This window comes from Oryctolagus cuniculus, chromosome 15, assembly GCF_051225735.1.
Source record: "Oryctolagus cuniculus isolate XC-2025 breed Fujian yellow rabbit chromosome 15, ASM5122573v1, whole genome shotgun sequence".
Classification (NCBI taxonomy): Eukaryota; Metazoa; Chordata; class Mammalia; order Lagomorpha; family Leporidae; genus Oryctolagus; species Oryctolagus cuniculus.
Window position 1 is genome coordinate 1,904,229 of NC_142881.1, and position 23,144 is coordinate 1,927,372.

At 55.2% G+C, this 23,144-nt stretch overlaps 1 long non-coding RNA gene across 1 annotated transcript; it reads left to right on the top strand.

The window, feature by feature from the left end:
- The first annotated feature begins 3,775 nt into the window (after positions 1 to 3,775).
- LOC127488259 (uncharacterized) lies at positions 3,776 to 21,903 on the top strand. The gene is made up of 2 exons (XR_016221403.1): positions 3,776 to 6,864; positions 8,928 to 21,903. It is a non-coding gene; the product is annotated as an uncharacterized LOC127488259 (long non-coding RNA).
- The last annotated feature ends 1,241 nt before the right edge of the window (positions 21,904 to 23,144 follow it).

The window sequence follows — 23,144 nt, forward strand, 5'->3', positions numbered from 1 at the left end:
ACCCGGGATGCCGGCGCCACAGGTGGAGGATTAGCCTAGTGAGCCACAGCGCCGGCTGATGCTCCACTTCTGATCCAGCTCCCTGCTAATGGCCTGAGAAAGCAGCAGAAAATGGCCCAAGGATTTGGGCCCCTGAACCCATGTGGGAGACCTGGATGGAGCTCCTGGCTCCTGGCCCTGCTGTGACTGTTGTAGCCATTTCAGAAGGGAACTAGCAGGTGGAAGATCTCTCTCTCTCTCTCTCTCTCTCTCTCTCTCTCTCTTTCAAATAAATAAATCTTTAAAAACTCACGTCTCTTTCTCTAAGTGGCGGCAACCCAGGGTGAGGAGGGTGGCATGGTCCCAATGAAAGGACGAAAGGACGAAAGGACGAGGCGTGGCACAGAGGCCGGGCAGTGCACACCCGCGGCTGTGCAGAGTGAGGGAGGGGAAGCGGCTGCAGCAGCCCGAGGGACACGGGGAGCGAAGCAGGCAGCAGGGGCAGCCATCCTGACGGTCCCTGCACCACGTGCTGCAAATGCACTGAAGGGCCGGGGATTCCACTTTCCTGTTTCAAACCTGAGGCAGCAGGCATTACCAGCCGCCTGCTCTCAGCGCCTAACGGCCTCCCCACCTCCCTACAAAGAAGCTGAGCCGAGAGGGCAAGACCGCTCCGTCCGCGGATCCCCCAGCAGAGAGCGGAGTTGTCTGGACAGAGCTCGTCCTGTCTTCACGGCTCTGAGAGCATGCATACTCATTGAGAATTTAGAACTGGGGAAAATGAGATTCCACGTTCTAGGTGTGCAGCCCAGCATTCACAATCATCAGTCCAAAGACCTGCAGGTGGGAGCAGATGTTGAGGTCAACTCCGTCCCCTGAGGGCTGTGCCCCAACTGTGGGAGGTGACGCTGAGGGAGCAAGGACTCTACCAGAAGTGTGGTACAAATCCCTGATAACTTCCAAGATGAAATAACTCTGCAGCGGACACGAACGTGCTAGTAACAGGATGAAAACGAGCCATGACGGAGGGCTGCCTCCCGGAGCCTCGGGAATGAGATTGGCTTCCAAATGAACTTCCCAAGTGGGTCAGAAGCAGCTGTTAGAAGTGCAAGAGCCAAGGCCAGGCCAGCAAGACTAAGCTGCCGCAGGATTCAAGGGATCTGTCCTGAAAGCAAAGCACGAGGCACTCCCGCAGGAAGCGGCTCAGAGCTCGGAGGACGGCATCACGCTGCCGGCCCAGGACAGTCCCGGGCAGACGAGACCTGGCAGTGCCGTCACCACCGTCCAGGACTGCGGGAGGCAGGGTGCAGGAGACGACCCAGCCACCGAATGTGTCGTTCTTTTATACGGACGCTTCTGAAACTTCAGACATGGTCAATTCTGAGAAGCTTGGGTAGGTTGTTTCTCTTAGTTGTTATTTATTTATTTTCCTTTTATTTAAAAGGCAGAGAGAGACAGAGAAAGACACATAAATATCTTCCGTCCACTGGTCGTTTCCCTAATGCCACAACAGCTGGGCTGGGCCATGCTGAAGCCGGGAGCCCAGAATTCAAACTGGGGGCTGCAGAGAGCCCACCACTTGAGTCCTCACCACACTTCCCAGGGTGTGCACTGGCAGGAAGGTGTACAGGAAGCAGAGTAGCCAAGATTCAAAGCCAGGCACTGCAGTGTGGCAGGCAGGCATCCCCGGGGCATGTCAATCGCTGTACCAAAGGCCCACTGCTTATTTTTAACTGAAATAGAAGACTACGTCCATGGTTCAGAAATTTCACTGGCGAATAAATACTACCAAACATTTGGAGACTTCATATCAGTTCTTCCCAAATCTTGCAAAAAGTAGAAGCAGTAATTTCCCAATTCATTCTATTAGACAGTAATTCCATGACACCAAAATCACACACAGTCATCACAAGAAAACAAGTGTTCAGACCAATTTATCTTATGTCTGTATATGGGAAATCCCCCCAAAACTAAAAACAATCCAGCAACCGATTGAAATAATTATGCCCATGATCAAGTCGGATTCATCGCGGGAACACAAGGCTGTTAACCAAACAGCAAAGAATCACTCAATGCAGTATCAATGCAGTATGCCGTATCAATGTGGTAATAAAGCCCCATGACCACCTCAACAGAGCAGAAAACAAGCCTGACAAAAACCGAAATCCTTTCTTGATGAAAACATCCAACGATGTAGGAAGAGAAGGGAGTAGCCGTGGATTGACAAAGGACGTAGAAAGACCCACAGCTGATAGCACACTTAGCACACGTCCGTCCACTCCTGCCCCGAGATCAGGAACCAGGTGACCTCAGCTCTCACCACGGCATCCTCACGGCACGAGAAGCAGTTTTGGCAACAGAACTAAATGGAAGGCATCTGGACGAGAAATGAAGAGGCAGAACCATCCTCTCACACAGAGGACGAGACCTCAGGGAATCCATAAAAACCAGAACTAACACAACTAGAGAAAGCAACAGAACACCAACTTAGTACACAAAAACCAACTGTATTTTTTTTTTTTACAGGCAGAGTTAGACAGTGAGAGAGAGAAAGGTCGTCCTTCCGCAAGAAATGAACAACCCCAAAATGAAAGAAACGATTCCAGTTACCTCCGAACCCAAAGGAAAATTCTTGGGTAAGACTTGACCAACGAACGCGTAAACCTTAACACGGAAACTGCGATGCAGGCGACCCTGGAAACTCCCTCCGGGTGTCCTGGGCGCCTCCCCTCCGGGCGTGGGACTGCCACAGCCGAGCGGGACGAGGTCTCCGTCTGCACTTGATGGGGAAGCCGGGGCCACGGAGGGAACCCAGGCCCGCACTCGCAGAGCGGAGACTACGGAGGCCAACGCTGCCCAGCAGGGAGCCCCGGGCTCCAGGGGCCTGGGGCAGGGAGGCCTGGCAGGCCGGGTCCGAGCGCAGACGGTCACCAAGAGGCGACGCAGGGTTCCGGAAGGCCAGGCGCTAGGGAGAGCCAGGAGGGGACGGGCAGGCCTCGGGCCTCTCCTGCGGCCGCCGCCGAGCTCCGGGGAGACGCCCTGCAGCGCTCCCGGCCCTGTCCGTGCAGACGCCAGGAGAGGAAGGCAACGTCCAGGTCCAGCTCAAAATGAACAGAAACGGAAGGGGAGGCGGATGCGCCGACAGGGGCACAGGGCGCTGCCCAGTCCACGGCCCAGGGGTACCGGGCGCCCCGGCCCTGACCTGGGCGCCCCCGGCCCTGACCTGGGAGCCCCCGGCCCTGACCTGGGAGCCCCGGCCCTGACCTGAGAGCCCCCGGCTCTGACCTGGGCGCCCCGGCCCTGACCTGAGAGTCCCGGCCCTGACCTGGGCGCCCCCGGCCCTGACCTGGGAGCCCCGGCCCTGACCTGGGAGCCCCGGCCCTGACCTGGGAGCCCCCGGCCCTGACCTGGGAGCCCCGGCCCTGACCTGGGAGCCCCCGGCCCTGACCTGGGAGCCCCGGCCCTGACCTGAGAGCCCCCGGCCCTGACCTGGGCGCCCCCGGCCCTGACCTGGGAGCCCCGGCCCTGACCTGGGCGCCCCCGGCCCTGACCTGAGAGCCCCCGGCCCTGACCTGGGAGCCCCGGCCCCTGACCTGGGCGCCCCCGGCCCTGACCTGGGAGCCCCCGGCCCTGACCTGGGCGCCCCCGGCCCTGACCTGAGAGCCCCCGGCCCTGACCTGGGAGCCCCGGCCCTGACCTGGGAGCCCCCGGCCCTGACCTGGGAGCCCCCGGCCCTGACCTGAGAGCCCCGGCCCTGACCTGGGAGCCCCCGGCCCTGACCTGGGAGCCCCCGGCCCTGACCTGGGAGCCCCGGCCCTGACCTGGGAGCCCCCGGCCCTGACCTGAGAGCCCCCGGCCCTGACCTGGGAGCCCCGGCCCTGACCTGGGAGCCCCCGGCCCTGACCTGGGAGCCCCGGCCCTGACCTGGGCGCCCCCGGCCCTGACCTGGGAGCCCCCGGCGGGCGCCGAGGACTGGGCGGCCGCGCACAGCTCTCAGCGGGTGCGGAAAGGGGCCGCCATCTCTCCAACAAAGCGGAACGAAACTGGGCGCAGCAGAATGAAGACAGATGCGGTTCTGTAGCAGCCCCAGGCCTGATCAGAGCTCGAAATACAAACTTATTGTGAGCACCATGCACTGACTGCCCCACGCTCGGATTTCCCCACTTTCCTCAGGATGCCCCAGTCTGCCAAGCAGCGTTTAACCGGCGGCGACCAGAATTCCTCATCTCGCCCAGTGGGAAGGGACCACAGCTATCCATTAGTTTCTGGTCTCCTGGTAACCGACTCGGGGAAGGGAAATACGACTTCCGCCTCCGGTCCCTAAGGGAGGGCCGCGGAGGGTTCTGGGAAATGTAGTCGCCCTCCAGGGGTGAGTCTGCGCATGTGCGTCCCGCCCAAGCCAGCCCTCTTCCGCCGGAACTTCCGGTTCGTGGTGCGCTCCGGGAGCGGGGCAGCAGCTCCGGGGCTGGATGCAGTCACTTAAGTTAGATGCGAGTGAAAGAGGAGCCCAGGGACCGTATTGTTCCCTGGGAGCGGGCCGGTTATCCCAGCTTGTGGAAGCAGAACCCGGCGTGTAGGCGCGAACCGCGGGCCTGGGGCGCATGGGAAGGCAGCCACCTGGCGCCGGATCCCGGGGTCCGGGTCTGGGCAGGAGCCGGTTCGGGCTGTGCTGTCCGTGATGGAGGGTGCGTCCAGGGGAGCATAGCTGGTTCTGGAAGCTGCGCGAAGAGGGGGCGAGAGGGGGCGGCGCCGTGTGGCACTGTACGCCCGTCCGCAAAGTGAGCCCCCCGGGAGCCCCCGGAAAGTCACCGCGAGGCGTCCGCGTGACGGCCGTGGGCCCTCCAGCTTCCAGGACCGCGGGCTCCCCAGGAGACGGGGGTCGCGATGGCGGGCCGCTCTTCCCGGGAGTAGAGGAGGGGTGCAGTTTGAGAAGGGCGGCTGTGATGGGAACCCCACCGGCCGGGCCCCCCCCCCAGCCTTCGGAGGAGGCACGGGGGTCGCGGGAGGAGGATCCTGGCCGGATGAGAACTCCGCCATCAGCTGTCCAAGGGTGGACACTGTTGGAGGGTTTGGACCCGTGTCCGGAGGAACAGGTGCGCCCGGCTGGGCATGTGGGCGGGGCCGCGCGGGGGTAGCCGATTATTTTTGTACCTGAAGTTAACCAACCACAAACAGGGCTTTCAGCAACCCCATGCTTATTAACCCCAGCGTTTTCTGTGGATTATGTGACCTCAAGGGATTAATACTACAACCATTTCCCACTTAATGTCGATTATTTCTCCTTGCAAGTCATTAATTCTGGGCCGGTGCAGTGGCGTAGCAGGGTAAGCCCCTGTCTGCAGCGCCAGCATCCCATCGGGGCGCCGGTTCAAGTCCCACTTCTGATCCAGCTCTCTGCTAATGGCCCGCGTGCTTGGGCCTCTGCACCGCGTGGGGGACCTGGATGAAGCTCCGGGCACCCGGCTCCGGCCCGGCCCCGCCCTGGCTGTTGGGCCATTTAGGGAATCAGCTGGCAAATGGAAAACCCGTCTCTGTCTCTCTGTGACTCTGCCTTTTGAATAAATGAACAAATCCTGAAAGGAAGGAGGGAGGGAGGGAGGGAGGTCATGCCGTTGACATTGGTTGTGATTTTCAGAATTCATGCATTCTGTTGTGAATTCTGGCGTTTGTATTTGATGTGTAACGTAAGACATTCTCTCTCTGTGTAGTTTTGGTGTTCAGTTCTGGTGGCTGAGATGGATCAGTTAGCATTTTCTGGACACGAAACCTTTCAAAACGTACTGGCCTGAAAAAGCCACCGTGGCGTTTGCTCGGGTCTCTGATCCGCGTTCACCTGGGAGCTCGGTTCCTGCTTGTGTTCCTGGGCCACAGGTGCGGCTTTGTCACCCAGGGCCTTGGCTAAGCTGGTTGGTTGAAGACGGCGTCATTCACGCGCCCAGTGCTTGTGCGGACTCAGGGAGGCCCTGTGTCTCCAAAAGGTCTCCAGCCTCTTCGCAGCGTGACTGTGCCAGGAAGGCCGGCGGCACTGGGCCAGTACCTTGCCCCTGCGTGTGCAGGCGAGATCAGCCAGTGGGAGATCTCCCAGCACCAAGTACTATGGAAGTGGACATTATGTTTCCCTCTAAAATCCTGGCCAGAGCGTGTAGGATTGCAAGGTGCGTACCTTCCGTGAGGTCTAGGTTTGTGCTTGTAGAAGCAAGACACACTGTGGTAGAAGCCCTCACGGAGGCCAACAGTCCAGATCGCATGTCTCCTCTCTCCTTGTGAACCTGCCTGTGAGATGTGTCTGTAATTATTCACCCGCAGGGGAGCCTTTATCTCGTTGTCATCCAGCTCCCACGTGGAGATCTGGGGGCAGGGGAACCTAGGAGACTTGAGTCCCTGATCCACGCCACTCACCTCTCCCTGCTGTTTGCAGTGCGCTCTGTGCATTTCCAGGAACAACAAATAAATCTCCAGCGAGTCACTTGCCTATTTATTCCTCATTTTGCTTTATGTTGCATTTTATGAGCTTTCGGGGACCCATGAACCAAAGTGGAAAGGCAGAGTTGAGTAAAACCCAGCTTGAAGGAAGCGCGGAAGCAGAGGAGGCTGGCGTGGAAGGAGGCGACCGTGAGACGGCGGAGCGTCTGACCAGGGCGCGTCTGGTGCGCGGTCTGCACGGAGTCAGGACGGGAGTGCGGCCGGTCTTGTTTGTTCCGTGGCGGAATGGAATCCGGGAGGAGAGCGTGGTGGGCCGTCGGGACAGGAAGGCTCGCCGGCACCAGGCTGCAGCGCCGCCTCCATTGATCTAACAGGACGCGATGGAAAGGCTTTTCCCAGCAGCTTGGAAATGGACACCCTGAGCAGTGGACATGGCCAGTGCTGACGCACAGCCCGTGTAAGGTACGTTGGAGACGGTGACAGCTTTGGAGAGGCTGTACTGGATTCATTGGTAAATCCTAAGACGTCCGGAGGTTAGAGTCAGCCGCAGCCCTTAACATCCCTCACGTGGTCGCAGCTCTGAGCACTGGTGTGAGGTGCAGCGTACTGGTGTGAGTTTTATTTGCTGACGAGTGTTTCCAGTACTCACCTGTCCTTTAACCCACTCAGTCAGAGGGTTAGTTGATTGCTTGTCAACCTCACTGTTGACCTAAATGATCCCATCCAGTGCCCATGGGCTATGTTGGCCTTACCTGAATGCCCGGCCACGTTGAGCTGCCATCATCCTCGTCCGGAAGCTCACTGTGTTCGTGTCTGTCCAGACCTCACGAATGGTTCCTTCCCTCTTCTGGAATATGACAGCGGCTGTCCAGGTCCCCATGCTGTTCCCCGTTCACCCCACGCTGCGGTTCTGACCGGGCCCGCCCGTCCTGTTTCTCCCCAGCCTTCAGACCACAGGTTCCGCTTCCTGTTCAGTGCGTCCTTGTAGCTGTCTGAAAGGCGCCTGCACCCAAGGAAGCCAAGACCAAAGCCACGCCCTCCTGGCTTCCTCAGGCCGTGGTATTGCAGCCGCACAGCCGCTGACCCAGATCCTGACGTAGCATCTCTCCGATGGCTCGCGCGCTCTCAGGCCTCTCGTGTGGGTCAGTCCTGCCCCTCTGAGTCAGCCCCTCAGTTCCTTCACTTGATGCCAATATCTGCACGCAGAGCCAGTGATGGAGGAGCGCTCGGGTCACGGCGCACAGTGACCGTCCGGCTGCGAGTGTCGTCCTTGGCAGAACAGGAAGGCTGTGTTTTCTCAGTGAGCCAAGCTTCCTAGCCAGAGCACACGGCCGTCTTAGGGGTCCACAGGAAGAAGCAGTTCAGTTAGTGGGACGTGTTTGAACAAGGGCCAGTGCCAAGGTGAGCGAAGAGTAGTAACAAGCATGGATTTTCAGAATTTTTGCCTTTTGCCTAGATAAATCTATGCCAGTGATTATGTCTGTAGTTATTAGCATACCGTGTGTATCTGTAATTCAAAACAAAACCTGTCATGTTTTCGAACTCCTTTAAAGTTTGTATTTAATTCTATTCCAGATAACGACCTACAAATGAGTAGGGAAAAGTAGGTGTACGCTTTGGATATAACTGCGGGGTTAAAACTGTGGTTAATAGTTGGCTAAGAACAGAACGTGGCAGCGCAGTTGAACATTTGAAATTCACGGTCACAGTTTGGACCTAGAGTGAGATGTGAAATGCTCTGCACTCGTCTTTGGAACCCGATACTTGATCTGAATCTGCACACTGCATGTTCACCTTGGTCTCTAGACTTCCATTACGGGCGACATAGCAGAGGACCAAAAACGCACTCCTTAGAGGCAGGTGCAGGATTAAGATGCTTGTGTTTCCTAGAGAGTGCCCGGGGCTGATTCCCAGCTCTCTGCCATCTCAGACTCTAGGAGGCAGCAGGTGCTGGCTCAAGTCTTTGGGTCCCAGCACCCGCGTGGAGGCCTGCGCTGAGTTCTTGGTTGCTGGCCCAGCCCTGGCTGTTGTAGGCGTCTGGGGGAGTGGACCAGCAGGCGAGAGCTCTCCTTGTCTCTGCCCCTTCAGTACATACATGTGACTTGCTCGCTACAAGGACCTCCTCTCGTGTGTCAGTTTTGTGGGTCAGAAACCTGGACAGGGCCGCGTGGGTTGACTGCCTCACTATGTCCCTGGTCCCCCCTGCAGGGGCACTTGGTGGCTGTGAGCCTGGAGCAGGCAGCCAGCCCTCTCTGTGACCTCTTTGACCTCCTCGCAGTCGGGTTGGCTGGCTGCTCCCACAGCAAACATCCAGGAGACGCAGGCAGAAGATGTGCGGCTGCGTAGGCTCTCTGAAGTCCCAGAGCCTCTCCCACCACACCTCTTAGTCCACTCTAAGGTTGGCCCCAGTTTAAGGGGACGCAGCTCCCACCCCTCAGTAAGAGCAGTAAGAATCTGTGGCAGTGGTTAATAAGCCACAGTTTCCACGTGGTCATACGTGATTTACGTTCCTCTTTCCATATCAGGGAGCTGACTGGAAGCGCAGCTGAATCGGGTGCAGTGACCTGCCATCTGACACGCCACGTGCACCCAGCACACGGAGGAGGCACTGCCCTTGGTGGCGGGGGGAGCCGCAGGCCCTGGTCTGAGTGCTCAGTTAGCCCCTGCGCACCTGCCGCAGTCTGAAGTCCAGCCCAGCCTGGCCCCTGGGAAGATCCGCACACCTGGCTCTGCCCTCACTCAGGGCTCTCAGCATTCGCACTCAGTGTTTTTCCTTTTAAGGAAATGCCTGGTTGAGCAGTTGACAACTTTCTTTTTTCCACCTGATTCTTGCTTACATTAAACTCGGTATCCAGCGGGCTCTTTTTTTGTTTAGTTTTGTTTTTCCTGACTTTACCTTTGAAATGTGTCAGTGCAGCTATTTCTTTTAAAGATGTGGGCTTCTGGACGGAAGTCCGTTAGACCAAAGCCAGTGACTCACTGAGACGGGCCTTTGTTCTCTGGGCACCGAGGGGACGGCGGGCAGAGAAGCCCCGCTGCGTGCCGGGCAGCCTGTCGCACCCTCAGTTTCCTCGGATGCTGACGATATTTTTGATCATTTGTCATTTTTTACAAAAGCACGAGGTTTGATCCCTACTACAAAGCCATTTCTTTAAAATGTTTTGCCTGGAAGACCTGGGAATGAATATTGAGTTTTATTTCGGCAAGTTCTGGTTCCTTTATATTTCCTCTAGTTTCTGCTTGCAGTTTGAACGTCCTTCTTCATCCTCTCTCTCCTGTCAGGTTTTCTCTGTGACAGAGAAGTTTCTTCCCAGGAGTTTGTTTAGGCAGATGCCTGGATGGCAGGAAACCGCAGCTTTCCCCAGTGTGGGAATCCCAGAGTCCTCCGGTGTGCCCCTCCCCACGCCCTGCAGGTTAATTCAGTCCCTGAGGCCCAGCTTCTGCTCGTCCCAGCCAACCCCGTGGAATTACACACAATTGTAAATGAATGTAATCACTTTCATTATAAATTGTTTAGAAATCATTATCCATGACGTCCGTTGTCTTTTTACAGTTCTTGACTTGGTCTGTTCTGATGTAAGTGTGGCCACCCCTGCTGCCCCTGGTTCCATTCACGTGGAATGTCGTCGTCATCTTCCCTACACTGTGTGTCTCTGCAGGGGAAGTGAGTTCTTGCAGGCAGCATGCAGTGGGTCTCGCGTCATCAGTCAGCTGCTCCTGTCTTCACAGGGGAATTCAGTCCGTTTACATTCTGGCTTCTGTTGTAGGGCAAGGACTCTGTCCACTTGTTTTCTGTTTGCATACCTCTGCTTCTTGTTTAACCTTGTGGGGCGGTGGTCTTCTGTACTGACGCAGTTTGATTCCTTTGTCTTTCTGTCTATATCTGCTGTAATTTTTTATTTGTTATTACAGGGCTTATAGAAAGAAGTATAATTTTAATGGTATTTTAAGCTAATTACTTAACTTTGGTCACATACGTAGACTCTGGACTCTTACTCTCCATAGTATATTATTTATTGGCCTTAATTTATACCTTTTTATATTGCATATAAATATATACATATTAAATATATAAATATAATATATCATTAACAACTTATTGTAGCTCCAGTTGCCATTGGCCATTAACTTATTGTTTTTTGTTTTTTGTTTTTTGTTTTTTGTTTTTTGCCAGGCAGAGTTAAACAGTGAGAGAGAGAGACAGAGAGAGAGAGTTATAGACAGTGAGAGAGAGACAGAAAGGAAGGTCTTCCTTCTATTGGTTCACTCCCCTAATGTCTGCAACGGATGGCACTGTGCCATTGCGAAGCCAGGAGCCAGGTACTTTCTCCCGGTCTCCCATGTGGGTGCAGGAACCCAAGTACTTGGTCCATCCTCCATGCCCTCCTGGGCCACAGCAGAGAGCTGGACTGGAAGAGGAGCAACCGGGACAGAATCCGGCACTCCAACCGGTCTAGAACCCGGGGTGCCAGTGCTGCTGGCAGAGGATTAGCCAAGTGAGCCACAGCACTGGCCATTAACTTATTGTTAACCATTAACTTATTGTTAATGGCCAAGCATGGCTGTTTTTTTTCTTTTAGCCTTCATACTAGAGATTTGTAAAATTATAAACTATCACATTAACAAAATATTCAGAATTTGATAATGAGTTTACTTCTGCCAGTGGGATTTATTTATGCTTTCATGTGTTTTCATGACAATAATTATAATCATAATTATAATCATTTTGCTTCCAGCCAGGAAACTTCTTTTTTTTTTTTTGACAGGCAGAGTGGACAGTGGGAGAGAGAGAGACAGAGAGAAAGGTCTTCCTTTTGCCGTTGGTTCACCCTCCAATGGCCGCCCGGCCAGCGCACCATGCTGATCCAAAGGCAGGAGCCTGGTGCTTCTCCTGGTCTCCCATGGGGTGCAGGGCCCAAGCACCTGGGCCATCCTCCACTGCACTCCCGGGCCACAGCAGAGAGCTGGCCTGGAAGAGGGGCAACCGGGACAGAATCCGGTGCTCCGACCAGGACTAGAACCCGGTGTGCCAGCACCGCAGGCAGAGGATTAGCCTATTGAGCTGTGGCGCCGGCCCCAGCCAGGGAACTTCTTTGAGCAGTTCTTGTAGGGCCACTTTCATGGTGATGAATTTCCTCAGCCTTTGCCTGTCTGGGAAGAACGCTTGTTTCTGCTTTGCTTCTCAAGTGTGGCTTTCCTGGATGTACTATCTAGGCAGCTTTTTCATTGGTCACTTTGAGCACGTCACCCTGTTCTCTCCTGGTCTGCAGTTTCTGCTGAGAAATCTGCTGACAGCATAATGAGGGTTCCCTCGTGTGTGACTCGGTGCAGCATTTCTCTTGCTGCTTTTAGAACTGGCCCTTTCTCTCTTCGTTATAATAAAGTTTGATTATAATGTGCCTCAGTGAGGGTGTCCTTGGTTTGCATCTTTGAGCTTCATGGATTTGGAAGTCGATTTGTCTCCCAAGACTTGAGCTTGAGAAGTTTTCAGTAATGATCTTATTAAAAGTTTTCTGTCTCCCTCCATCTCTTCTCCCTCTGTCTCCACACTTCATGCTGTGCTGTAGCTCAGCCTTTCATTACTGTTTTTAATTCTGTTTTCTTTTCTCCAGATTATGTTATTTCAAAAAACTGTGTCCTCTAGTTCACAAATTTTTTTATTCTGAATTAAACCTGATAAACCCCTAACTTTCCTTTGTTTCCCTTTTTGTACTTTCTCTCTCTCTCTCTCTTTTTTTTTTTTTAAGATTTATTTATTTATTTGAAAGGCATAGTTACAGAGAGACAGAGGTCTTCCCTCCACTGGTTTGTTCCCCAAATGGCCTCAACAGCCAGAGCTGTGCTGATCCAAAGCCAGGAACCTGGAGGTCTCCCATCTGGCTTCAGGGACCCAAGGACTTAGGCCGTCTTCCACTACTTTTCAGACACACTAGCAGGCAGCTAGTTCAGAAGTGGAGCAGCCAGGACGCAAACCAGCCGTGTCGGGTGCTGGCGCTGTAGGCAGCAGACTTACCCGTGACACCACAGCACCGGCCCCAAGTTCAGAAATTCTTTTTAATCTTATAGTCAGCCCTTGCAGCTCTCAATTATGCTTTTTATTTCATTCATTGAATTCTTTTGCTCCAGGATTTGTTTGATTCCCTTTTTTATGATATATAGATATATATCTATTGAATTTCTTGTTCATATCATGAATTATTTTCCTGATTTCATTGAGTTGTAGTTGAAATTTCTTTTATCTTGCTGAGTTTCCTTGGACTCAGTTTGTAAATTTATTTCGGGGGTGTGGTCACTTGCTGGAGACCTATTGCATTTCTTGGGTGATACCATGTTCCTTCCTCTTCATTCTCATGGCCCTAGATTCATGCCTGTGCTTCCTGGTGGAACAGCCTTCTCTTCCAGTTCTGTGGTCTTTGTAGGGAAAGACTTTTGCCTACAGGTGCGCCCCAGGTGTCAGACAGGTAGGATGCGTGGTCCTCAGTGTGGGTGTGCACAGTAACGGCCTGTGCACTTTCCCTGGCTGTAGCCACGTCAGCGAAGTCCACGAATGCCACGGTGCCTTAGACTTAAGGGGGCCGTGCAACTTGCCCCCTGGCATGGGCTACCTTGTGTGTTGTGCCAAGGGCTGGACATCAGGGGCCGGGGCACTGCTGTTGGGACAGGGGGTGTACTGTCTCTTGAACCCTCCAGAGGGGCAGTAGCCTGGTGGACAGGCTGCTTCCCATGGGACACAGCAGCAGAGTGTCAGAGAGGTGTGGGGCTGGGCAGCCTGTGGCTCGGGCCCTGCTCCCACGGGACCAGGGTGGGCACGTGAGTGGACAGCAAAGGCAGTGAAGCGCTGGGGATGGGGAGGTGTGGCTGCTGTCCCGGGGGTGGGGTGCACCTCAGTGGTGGCTGCAGTTTCCAGAATACTGTGCAGAAGCAACTTGGGTCCTGAGAGGGCAGGGCACGGAGGGGCCAGCACCGAGTGGGCGCCTCCGTGTGACGGTGCTGCCGCACAGCCCCCCAGGCTCTCCTGCAGCTGGGCTCCCCAACAAGACCGCAGGTGCTTGTGATGCCGATGGCGGCCGGGTTCCTCCTGCCTACCCTTCCCCACAGGGGGAGCCCCTCCTGGTGCCACGCTGATCCTGACTGCGATGGGTTTGCTGCCTAAGTCTCCATGTTGCATGTGGTCACTGGCACTCACCTGCTGTGCTCCAGGGCTCTTTTTCAGGAGTTCCAGTTGTTTAATCATTTGGGTGTGTGTGTGTGGGACGTGAACACCAGGCTCTCTGGGCAGCCATCTTGCTGATGGTCAATTTTTTTGCTTTGCACTGCCGTATCTTCAGAAGTCCTCTCCTCGCATGTTGTCTAAGAAACCAGTCAGACACGTTCTTCATTTCTGTTACAGGACTTTTTATCTCTAGCATTTCCTTTTGGTCCCAGGAATTAAGCCTGCTTACACTGCTCATCCAGTCTTACATGTTTTCTGCTTTATCGATGCGAGCCCTTAGCATATTAATCAGAGGAGTTTTTTTTAATTCCAACATCGCAGCCACGTCTGCTCTGACGCTTGCTCTGTCGTCCCAAGTTGTGTTTTTCATCTGTTGCTATGCCTTGTGACCTTTTCCTCTATACCCATACATGTTACCATTGATGTATAGGTAAACAGCTACCGCAAGCATTACCTGATGTGGTGGTGGGGTGTAGGGGTGAGGGAAGCTGGCTTGGTCTATTCAGGCTCCTATAACAAAGCACCTTAGCGTGGGTAAGTCATAAACAGTGGAGGTCTATGTCTCAGTTCAAGACCAGGTGTCATGGGATTCGGAGTCTGGTCAGGGCCCGTTCTTAGGTGGCACCTGTTGTGTGTGGGACAGAGAAGCACCCCTCAGCCTCTTCGGCACGGGCACTAATCCCAGTTACAAAGGCTCTGCCTCTGGGACTCGCGTCATTGCTCACCCCCGAGGCTCAGCCGTGCACCGCATCACCGTGGTCTGTGTCCTCCGTGTCCTGTGTCTGGACTTCTGCTCCTGCCTCGTGCTCACATGGACACGTGGTGCACATGGAGTAGGTAAACATCTTTGGTTTTTTCAGTAAAGTGCTGTCTTCATGTTACAAAATGAAACTTACTTCAATTTTTTATTTGGGCCCAGATTATAAATAATGGCAACTATTCAGAGCTGACTTTAATGTGTCAGAACGTGCCTCTCCATAGTGAACCTGATGAGATGTGTGCAGGAAAGAAACACAGTGCTCATAGCAGGACTGGGGAGTCTCGGACGCTGTGGGCGTCATGCTCAGCATCGCGAGGCGCAGGCTGGGCGGCAGCCCTCGTGGACACCAGAGCACGTCGCCCGCGGCCGTCCTCGGTGTGTGTGGTCAGTGAGCGCTCGCCGCGCAAGACAGACCTCAGGTGAGGAGAAAACTCCCTGTAGAGTCTGACCTCACCAAGCTCAGGATGTAGCAGAAAACCGTGCGGATGTGAGAACCCGCATTAGCATCGGAGAGTACGTGCAAGGCAAACGTGCACCTCCCTAACGTGAGAGACCCTGCTCGCCTGAGCCCGACCTGCCTGTCCGTCACGAGTGCACACTGGGTCGTAGCCCTGGGGGTGCAGTGCATGTGGAAACTCCTGTCAAAAGTTGTTCTTCCTGCACCCCAGAATTCACACAGGAGGAAACCCTATGAGTGCAGTGAATGGGAGAGCCTGCCCGAAGTGAGGCCCCAGCGTACACGGAGCTCACACGAGGGGAAACCGTGAGTGCAGTGCACGTCGGAAAGCGTTTGCCTGAGGACGCCCTCACTGTACATCAGAGGACTCATGGGGGTGGGGAATGTGAGTGGGGAATGTGGAGAAGCTTGGATCAGAGCGCAGATTGGAATGCTCACGCGGCGAGAAACCCCAGCAGTGTAGAGTGTGCAGCATCAGAAACGGGCCCACAGTGCACCAGAGAACTCACGTGGCAGAGAGACCACGTGACTGTAAAGGAAGTAGGACTCCCAGGAGCCACACCAGCTGCACCAGAGGACGCCTGGGGAGCCCTGCGGGTGTTCTCAGTGGGGAGATGGCTTCACCCCCAGTCTCCTCACTGCACCAGAGGACTCCTGGGGAGAAGCCCACAGGGTAGAGTTTGGAAAACCTTTCTGCAGAAGTTGAACCTCCAGATGGGTCAGGGTGCACAGAGGAGGAAGCGCCGTTAGAGAGCGGGGGAGAACTCTGCCGCAGACGCGCCGTCCTGCACACAGGACCCACACCAGTGACCAGCACGCGCGTGGGAGTACGGAAACTTTCCTGCCTGCACTCACAGCTCCTCGCACTTCCGAGAACTCGCACGGGAGACCTGGTGAAGACAGCGTGGGAGGCTGTCTGCCGGGAGAGCCTCACCGTGCATCCGAGAACTCACACAGGAGACCTGGTGAAGACGGAGTGGGAGGCTGTCTGCCGTGAGAGCATCCGAGAACTCACACGGGAGCGCTTGGTTGCGATGAATGGGGAGACTCCATACCGGAAGCCACACCTCGGGCTGTGTCACTGAACGCACGGGAAAAAACCCTGTGACTGTAGGGAACCCAGCCCGGTCCATCCCCCCGCCTCCCAGAGCCCCCACAGGTACGAAGCCGTGTAAGAAATGAGTGCGAGAGGGTTTCCACAAAAGGCAGTGCTGACTGGATACACGAAACTCCCACGGGATTCCTGCAGGGCAGACCCTAACCGCCCAGCCTGAACCCCTCAGCCTCCCATGGTGGGTGAGCCCACGTGGCTGATTTCTACCAGGACAGTAAGGAGGCAGGATGGCCAGACAACAGGTCAGGGTGCTCCCTGGCTGCTGCACTCGCTCGCTGCACCTGAAGAGCGATCGACCCCAGGGTGGCTTTGGGAACCGGAGAGAAGGCCACTGATTCCAGGAAGAGGTCTTCCCACCCCGTCCCCAAACCCTCCAGTTGTGCCGTGTCTGTCGAGCCGTTGTGTTGTGATCTGTGTGCATTGCGTCACAACAACTCCGCATACTCTGTTCCCTTAATGAGCTTTTTGAGAAGAGTCACCAGCCCTTGTAAGCCAGGAGAGAAAGTCATGGGAAAACTCCAACAAATCGAGAGAAAGCATTGAGAATGCCTTACTAGGTAGGGACATCTTATTGAGTGCTGTGAGTAAAGTAATTATAAATATCTTACATTTCAAAGCTTTTAACTATTCTAAATGCTTTATGTAACAATTTAAAAGGAAGGGCAACTGTCATTTAAGGGAATATGAATTTTCAAGTAGAAATGCAGGCACAGTATCAAGAGTGTTTAAATACTGTGCACCGTGGGTAAATGTGCCTGCCAGGGGACTTTGTCCCGAGCAGAGCATCCCGAGGGGAGAGCCAGAGATGCCACAAGACAGCTTACAGCGCACACGACGGCCCCTCAGCTCTACAACATTTACGAGTTATATTCTAACAGAAATCTGCCGTGATGGACTGCAGGGTATTAGTGAACACTTAGCATAATGACTATGTGGGAGCCAGCAGTGTGGCATAGAGGGTAAAGCCGCTGCCCGTAAGGCCAGTGTCCTTCCCATAGGAGCACCAGTTAGTCCCAGCTGCTCCGATCCTGATCCAGCTGCCCTGGATCAGCCAATGTCCTGGGAAAAGCAGTGGAGGGTGGCCCACGTGCTTGAGCCCCTGCACCAATGTGGAGACCTGGAGGAAGCATCTAGCTTTGGCCTGGCCCAGCCCTGGCTGCCTCTCCCTCTCTCTATAACTCTCAAGTAAATGTCTTGAAATCAATGAATAATAAATAAATGAATATTGTGACTTACATTAAGTTTTTCCACACTAAGTGCCAGTGTAGCCTCTGATTATGTTAAGTTTATTAAATGTAAAGTATTGGACATTCTCTTTGCTGCTCCCCTAGTGTTTGTGAACTTGCGTGACCATAATCACCAAACTGTCCCTTAAGAAGATAATTGTTTCTGTAGGGCCAGCCAGGAAGTCTGATAGAAACGTTACTTACATAGAAATGTACAAGTCAGGTTCGTGCTTGTTCACAGGTCACGTCTGAACGAATTTACACAGCGGGACCACCGCATTCATTCTACTCACGAAAGGGAATTTCTGGAAAGAGAAGGAACCCTCGGGTGTAATCATAAGATCTGTGAGTGGGGCAGCTGCATGGACGCGCGTGTGCAGCACATTTTCTGTAGCTAAGCAGTCTGAGTTTCTGGAGATGGCGTGCCCTGTGCGCCTTACTGGTATTGGGATGACGTAGGACGTCCTGAAAACCTGGCTCCACTTACTGTGTCTGACTTGGATCTTGACCTTTGGGCTTCTGTTTCTTCTGTTCAAGAGGAGTAACGATAGGGATTTGAAAGGATCGTCGCGAGAAGCACACTGGGAAGTTCTTTGAACGTGACGCTGCGGCTGATCAGCAGGTGGTGTGGTACTTGCATAACTGGCAGGTGGCGGCAGCAGGCTCGTCTCGCTGCACGACAGCTGACTTCCCTGAGTGACGACGTCTTGATCTGGTCTTGTCGCCTGCTTCCACACACCCTTCTCAGATGCTTTTCCTGCCTGCTCCTTGTCATTCGCTGAGACTCATCTTCCTCTTGGTGATGCGCTGGGGCTGGGCCTGTGAGCAGCTCTGGCAGGGGACACAGAGTGGAGTGTGTGGCACGTCTGGGAAGGGGCGCAGGGGTGTCCCTCGTGGTCACACTGTTATCCTACTCATCGCATGCATCGCGCCCCCGGCCTTGAAGAAGCAAGCAGATCTCTCTGTGCCGTCTCTGCAGAGAGCCATGGGGTAGGGCGCAGTGGGTGGCCTCCAGTCCACAGCCACTAAGGAACTGGGTCGTGGGGGATTGCTGCCATCCGGTGTGGCGACTGTGGCGGGGTTTGAATGACGCTGAGTGGTCACGGATGTAGGCCACCCAGAAGCTGCTGTCTTGGGAATATTTGTGTAGGGTGGTGGTTGTATAAAAATAGCAGCTGACTGACAAGACAACCCCACAGTTTCTTTCTTTCTTTTTGTTTTTAAAGATTTATTTATTTATTTGAAAGTCAGAGTTACACAGAGGAGAGGCAGAGAGAGAGAGAGAGAGAGAGAGAGAGAGGTCTTCCATCCGCTGGTTCACTCCCCAGTTGGCCACAATGGTCAGAGCTGCGCTGATCCAAAGCCAGGAGCCAGGAGCTTCTTCCTGGTCTCCACGTGGGTGCAGGGGCGCAAGCACTTGGGTCATCTTCTACTGCTTTCCCAGGCCACAGCAGAGAGCTGGATCCGAAGAGGAGCAGCCGGGACTAGAACCTGTGCCCATATGGGATGCTGGCGCTTCAGGCCAGGGTGTTAACCCACTGTGCTGCAGCACTGCCCCTCCCACCCCCCCCACCCCAGTTTCTGTGGGTCAGGATCTACATGGCTTAGCTGGGTGCTCTGTTCAGGATCTCAGAAAGCCGCTGTCATGGGGTTGGCCCAGCTACGTTGTCATCTGGAGGCTCAGTGGGGGACGCTGCTTCTTGCCCATCAGCTTAGGGCAGAAGTGGCTTTGAGGACACACTACTGAGGGTCAGTCGCTTAGTGGCTGTGGAGGCCACGCACAGGTCCCTGTGGCTCTCTGCCTATGCAGGCACACGGAGCTGCTTACCTCTTCAAGGCCTGTGGGGGAGGGAGTCACTCAGTGCCCTAGCCTGGCGCTGATATGGTGCAGTCCCCGGAGGGCTGGCCCTGCACCTCTGCCGCGTCACAGAGCCATCCACAGTCCAGGCAGAGGAGGACGGGTGACTAGAGACTGCACAGGCGCGTGTGCCGCGTGCTGATGGTGAGGTCCTTTGTTTAGGCGGCAAAGATGTCGTTCCGTATTTCCTGAAGCAGAAGGCACCTGTCAGGTGAGTTTCAGAAGTTACTAAGAATTCTACATACGGCGATTACGGTGTGGTTTGCTGCTTCTCAAACATTGCTACTTAAATCCGCATTGTTGCAGGCACAGAAATAAGGGTGTAGTTTCATTTGTGCAAATGCTTTTGGGTTGATAAGCCAGCACATCAATAGAGCATAATTATTCTCAGAACATAGCATGTGTCTTTGAACTATTGTTGAAGTTAAACCGTTCACTGAGACCTCTCCCTGGTGTTGCTTGATGAGATTTGGTGTGAGTTGAGTGTCTACTTCCTTCTGATGTCATTTCTTTTTATAATTTTATCTGTAAGGCCAGGAGAGAGATTCCATCTGCCGGTTCACTCCCCAGATGTGCACCACAGCCAGGCTGGACCTGGGTCTCCCAAGCCAGGGGCAGGAATCCATCTGTTTGGGCCATTACCTGCTGCTCCCGGGTGTACGTTGGCAGAAAGCTGGAGTCTATGGCTTGCAGGTGTTCCAAGTGGCATCTTAACCACTGTGTCGGATGAGTGCCGCCCCATGTCACCTTCCCTGTGTGACTTAGGACTAACCACCCCTACCCCTCTTCCTGTTGGTCAGCTCAGGCGGCCACAACCGCGGCCCCCGTCTGGACACCTGGATGCCGTGCACTTCCCTGGGGCTGTTGGGTGACAGCTGGCAGCAGGCTCGCCTCTGGCAGGACCTCTTCCTGGCTCTCACACGACCTCTGGGCTGTGTCTTCACGTGGCGTCTCCACTTTGGTCCGAGAAAGACAGAGTTCTCATGGCTCTTCCTCTGGGGATTGCAGCAGCCTGACGGAGAGGGGCCTCCCCGTGGCCTCCTTAGACCCTAATTCGGCCTTCAAGTTCCTCTCTCCCACTATAGCCCTGTTGAGGATTAGGATTCTACCTGCAAATTTGGGCAAAGGCACAAGCATCCAGGCAGTCCAGTTACTGCTCCGCATGAATGAGCCTGGGTGTTTGTTTGTGTTGTTTTTGTTTTGTCTGTCCAGCTTTCCTCCCCCACGGTATTCCAGCAACTGGCCAGGTGTGACCACAGGGGCATCCCATGATCCAGATGTGCCAGCCATGTGTGTCCATCCAGGGAGTGAGTGAGTCTCCTGGGACCCTGAGATGCCTGTCAGCACGGTAATGACCCCACTGGTGGCTGGCGTGGAGCTGCGCCCACCGTCGGGACAGGAGTCTGTGTGTGGGGTGGGAGGTGGCAGTGAGCAGAGCCTGGAAGCCACCCGCCTCCCAGGACCGCGACTGGGCCTGCGCGTCTGTCTCTGACGAGGTCACTCCTGCTGGAATCGAGCCCTGAGCTCACCTGGCGTGTGTGACTGTCTGTCTCACTCTGAGTCACAGGGATTTGTGCATAGGATGTGTCTGCACTTACAGTAGCTTCACACTCCTCTCCATTCATTAAAGATTCATCACTTTCTCCTTGTCACCCTCACACGCCAGCCTCCCTTCCACACCCCGGAAGCTCTGAGCCCTGGCTGGGTTTGCGTTCAGCTCAGGTCGGCAGGCACTGCCAGGACGGATGGGACGGGTGGGCCGTGCTTCCCCCTGCGCTGGGGGCCGTCCTAGGAGTCCAGGATGCAGCGATGGGGCTGCAGCTGCAGCTGCTCCTGCCCCACAGCCCACCCTGGGGACGGGCCTGCAGGTCACCCCACCACCTCCACTGCTGCCTCCTGGGGATACCCCACTCAGCCCCGGTCCTGCCTTCCGGGCATCTCCCAGATGCTAATCGTGAGACGCAGGCCTGACGTGCAAGGTAAGTATAGATTTAAAGGGAAGTAAGGAGTTACTATAACTTGTAGGGGAAAAAATTAACCAAAATAAAGTCCAAATAGCTATACTTATTCCAGACAATTGACTCTGAAGCAAGCGTATTCGTGGAGATGGAGCAAAGTCTATACTGATAAGCCGCAGACTGCCACGGCTGTGTAACGGTTCTCACCGCCAAGCCCCGGCACGCAGACGGTACCAGTGTCAACTTAACAAATGCACCGCAGTGAGAGCTGCCTGGGTCGCCTTCTGCTGTCAAGTCCAGGCTGGCCGGTGGCGGTGTCACTGTCACAGCCAGGGCCACTGCGGACCACTAGCTGCAGGCCTTCACTGGGCGCTCTCTGGGCACCAGCCTAGAGGACGGTGTCTGTGGGTGATGTGGGGGTGGACTGGGGAGGCGGCAGGTGGAGCATCCCGAGTGTACAGCCAAGCCAGGCCGAGCTGAGCTGAGCACGCGCGCTGTGGCCCTTGTGCCGGCCCTAACGCACGGCACTGGGTGCAGCCTGCAGGGGCAGTGGTTGGCTTTGGCTCTTACAGCAGCGGCCGCTCGTGTTCCTCGGTGCCTCCACCGAGTTCATTTTCTGAACTGCCCGGTTGTGAGTTGCATTTCTTTTTAATGAGGTGGCATTGGGAGAGTCTCTGGATTTAAATTAGATTACCTTTCAAGGCAGTCTCTCCCCCACGTCCAGAGCCCAACCTCTGGCCCAGCCACCCTTCCCTCTCCGCCCGGAAGGCCACGAGGGCCTCCTAACAGGGCGGCTGGCGCTGCTCTTGGTCAGACCTCACCATGTTTACGGCCGTGTCTGTGGCCGCTCCGTGCGTGCTTTCTGCTCCACGGAGGATTTCCCCTCCGTCACCCTCCCTTTCAAATAAATTAATCTTTAAAAAATAATAATCATCCAAAATGGAACAGCAAAGTCCAAGCCTGTGTGCAGTTAATTAAATGATTTAAGTAAAATCACCTGACATCCCAGGACCCTCTGGGAAGTGGCTGAACGTACCGATACAATGTGTGACAGGTGTATAATGTAGAAAATAAAGAGGTGGGCATTGTCTGCAGCTGCGCCGTCGCATGTGTCGCATTTCAAGGAGCAGTCGTATGATGGCTGATTCACGGGTCGTCCCTGCCCCGGGTGCTCCATGTCGTGGACACTTCGGCTCATTCAGTGCTCGCAGGGCCACCTGAGGAAAGTGGGGGCCAGCGCACTCGCTCGTTCGTCCAGGGCCCCACAGCTGATCAGTGCCAGAACTCGGACGTGAGCCCAGGAGCCCAGCCACCACCCTGCTCTGCCCCACGGACAGAGAGGGCCCCTCAAGGTCATTTCCATCCTCGGGAGTGCGGGAGTTTTCCTGTTCACGATGTGCACCAGTGTGCGTGACCAGCCTGCCAGTGGGCACCCAGACTGCTGCAAGTGAGTGACTTGTTTACTTGAAAAGAGATCACGAGAGCGAGACAGAGTTCACTCCCCACAGGGCTGCACCACTTAGGGCGGGGCCAGCGGGGAGCCGGAGAAGCCAGCTGTGGGACTGTCTTCCACGCCTTCCCGGACACGTGAGCAGGAAGCTGGATGGGAAGTGGGCCCGCACTCCCGTATGGACCGCCAGTGCCGCAGGCAGCAGGTCAGCCCGCGGCACCACGGCACTGGCCCTGAGGAGAATGACTGTGCACACGCCTGTTCCTTGCACTGGCTTGTTGTATCCCCCAGAAATGCAACAAAAATGGACGGTTCTCTGAGCCCCGTGGAGGAGCCATTTCACAGAGGAAGAAGTTATGGTGGCTTAGCCACGTGCCAGTCCAGGTTGGCAAGACCAAGGAGCACGATGGAACCACATGACCACACCTCGGCCCGGAGCGCTCGTCCAAGGAAAGACAGGACATCGCAGGACACAGTGAGGACCCCAGCCCTGGCAGGCACCAGCTGGAGGATACAGCGAGACCCCAGCCCTGGCAGGCACGGGCTGGAGGATGCAGCAGTCAGTCAGCCCAGCCCTGGCAGGCACGGGCTGGAGGACGCAGCGAGACCCCAGCCCTGGCAGGCACCGGCTGGAGGACGCAGCGAGACCCCAGCCCTGGCAGGCACCGGCTGGAGGACGCAGCGAGACCCCAGCCCTGGCAGGCAC